Raw genomic sequence first — 3,006 nt, 5'->3', positions numbered from 1 at the left:
GTGGTTCTTACAGCAATTACTCAAATATTGTCTTTAATGATTTTTCCTGTGCTCGGGTTCTTGCACCTGAGTTCAGGAACAGCTCTCCAGTTATAGCTGTCAGATATACAGCAGTTGTAAAAGCCAGCGCCATCTAGTGTACAGGTACTGTACATCTACTGACAGCAATCCATAAAGAGACTTGATTCATTAAACAGTGCTGCTCTTAAACTTCAACAAACACTTTACTGGTGTAGCTTGTGCTATACATGGGGAAAGACAATCTGTCAACTATGACTCGACAGCTGCTCCAGAACCTAGGTGAAGCAGCCTGGCACAGAGTAAAGTACAGTACTGTTCAATATCAGAAATTTAACAAAACACATTTTGTTGGTCCTTTTGACTGGCCTTAATAGTGAGTTTCCACTATGCTGCAAGTGATATGAGCAGGGTTTATTTTTTTAATGTCAATGTCTTTTTCAATGTGCTCACTTCTATCACCTCCCTTGTTCAACATCTAGATTTTGAGTTACAACATTTGCATATTCCTTTGTCAGCACCAGTGCAAAATGAGTAAATCCACACAAACACAGCAACGGAGCGTTTTTCCACATGTACAATACTTTAAAATACACATGTGGGGTTATTGCTGCTACCTTTCATAGGCACATTGTAAAGTGTATGGTTTAAATATACAGGGCCCCTACTATATGAAATCCTTCATACCACAGAATGGGTTATGCGGCGGCATTGTCCTGGCTCCCATTTTCCCCATAATGAGATTCCACTTTCAGATTTGTTATATAGAGAATAACTCATGGGGTAGTATGTGAGGTGAGAATTGAATGCCTACTCGAGAGGTTTACCCAAGCATCCCACCTCAAGGGTGGGCATGACATTCTCATTTATCTGGGATGAGAGCTACATAGTGAAGAGAACTAACACCCCTCCCAAGTTTCTTAAACAGGCAATTACCAAGAGATTGCTACTGGCGATCTCGAGGTGAGGGCTTATTTGTAAGGAATAGTAACTCACACAAACCTGCAGAACACCATGGGTTGCCATTTAAGTGAGGAGCAATGTTTTCAAATGAATATGGTGCTTCACTGGAAGGTAATTTAGCGACCTCAAAACTGGGGAAACGTGTGTAGACTTGAAATGAGCCTTTTCATCGAGGCACCTGGGAGACCAGCAAAGAAGGACTTGCAACAATCAACCCTTGAGGTTACAAAAGCGTGAACGATGAATGTCTCCGCATCGGTTTGGGACAGCATGAGCTGCTGCAACAAAATCAGAATAATACAGGAAGATTAACAGCAACTCCTGGCGTGATGTGAATGACGTGGTTCTGTTTATGATGTACGAAGACCTTCTTGGTACTGAGCCCCGTCCTCCACAACACAAATAACCTGATCTGCAAGACCCCAGTGATGTAGGGAAGAAGTAGCACTGGTGTAATTATAAAACCACTGCAGTGGAAATCACAGTAAGACAAACAAGGTATTATTGTAGGCCTCGCTGTGTTTCTCAGGTGCCAAAAGTATATCTCAGTGATTGAGCGCAAATGGTCCTCAATAATGTCTTGCAGGACCAGCAAACAGAGTGCGTATAACAGATGGCAAGTCTTACAACACAAGTGTTTTCTGTGTTTTCTGTTTTCTGTGTGTACAATTTCATACATGCCAACAATCCCTCTAGGGTCGAGACAATCCCGATTTCCTAGCAAATGTCCCACGTCCCGATGCATAGGAAGGAAGTCCCGATATTTACCCATAGAAAAAAAAAATAATTTATTCTGCACAGTAGTGTTAGTGAAAACCACACGCTGTGCTCTTCGTGCGGCTGACACATCTGCTGATCACTAACTTACCGGTATACAAAGGTAAGAACGCTTCATTGTGTCTATGTTTACTGTCATGCTGGTCGTGTGGTGTTAAGTTCAGGGGATATGTCTATTGTTATATGATAGTGTTTTTTTTGCGTATGACCCCTCCCATGAATATGATGCATATAACCCACCCCCGGGGATGATCGTCTGCTGAACTGTTTCTAAATATTGGCAAGTATGATTTTTTTGTTTCATAGTCATCTAGTCTTTTTTTTCTGGTGTTCTGTGATTCCTGTAGTCTCTACTGGGTGAGTCCTAATAGCTCCAGTGACCTCTGCTGGTGAAGCAGTGATAGCACAGGCAGCAGTTTCCTTACAGCCTACGTCATATAACAGACACAAATGAACTGCAGTATTTTCCTGGTACAGTACTGTATACATTTACATTGTAAAGAGATAACTCACATTCCATCTTTGGAAACTGTAGACAGAGAACAAAAAGGAAAAATAATTCAGAATGTTTAGTTTTTTTTTAGACTGTATGTTTGTTTCATATTATGCCCTATCTAGGCTTGCCTTCCCAGTAGCAATCTTTGCTTTTTTCATGATTGATGCGTTTTCAATATCCACTGCGTTCCTTCATGCAAAGTCATGTTGAATGTATTGACCCGGAGTGTAGCACTGCAGAACAAGGATTGATTGCTACATTCTCTTCACTGATAGTTTCAAATAAAATACCATTACAAAAAAAATATGTATATATTCTCCTTAATGTGCATGTGACTGATATAGAAAAATATAAGACCTACAAAATGATGGCAAAATGATTTTACTGGATTGTTTTTAAGGTTGTTTTTTTAAGGCATGCATTTTCTCTGCCAATCACATCCACCCATTATAGAAGTCTCAAATGTGCAGTTTTGACAGAAACACATGCTTTAAAAAAACATGTCATTTTAATTTAAAACATGAGAGGCCAGATTAAAAAAATCTGTTTGCAAGCCATGCTTTTAGCCTTGTGCTAAAACATGTTTTTTACCCAGAAGACACTGCTTGGGTGAAATGACCAAGGTGGTAAAGGAGTAACAGATTTCCTGGAAGGCAAGCAAACTGAGATCGTAATGTATTCTCACATATCATGTTTTAAAATGAAAATACATATTTGTTATAATATATGTTTCTTTAAAGAAACTGCACATT

The sequence above is a fragment of the Polyodon spathula genome, chromosome 22 (genome assembly GCF_017654505.1).
Source record: "Polyodon spathula isolate WHYD16114869_AA chromosome 22, ASM1765450v1, whole genome shotgun sequence".
NCBI lineage: Eukaryota > Metazoa > Chordata > Actinopteri > Acipenseriformes > Polyodontidae > Polyodon > Polyodon spathula.
This window is presented reverse-complemented; position numbering follows the sequence as displayed.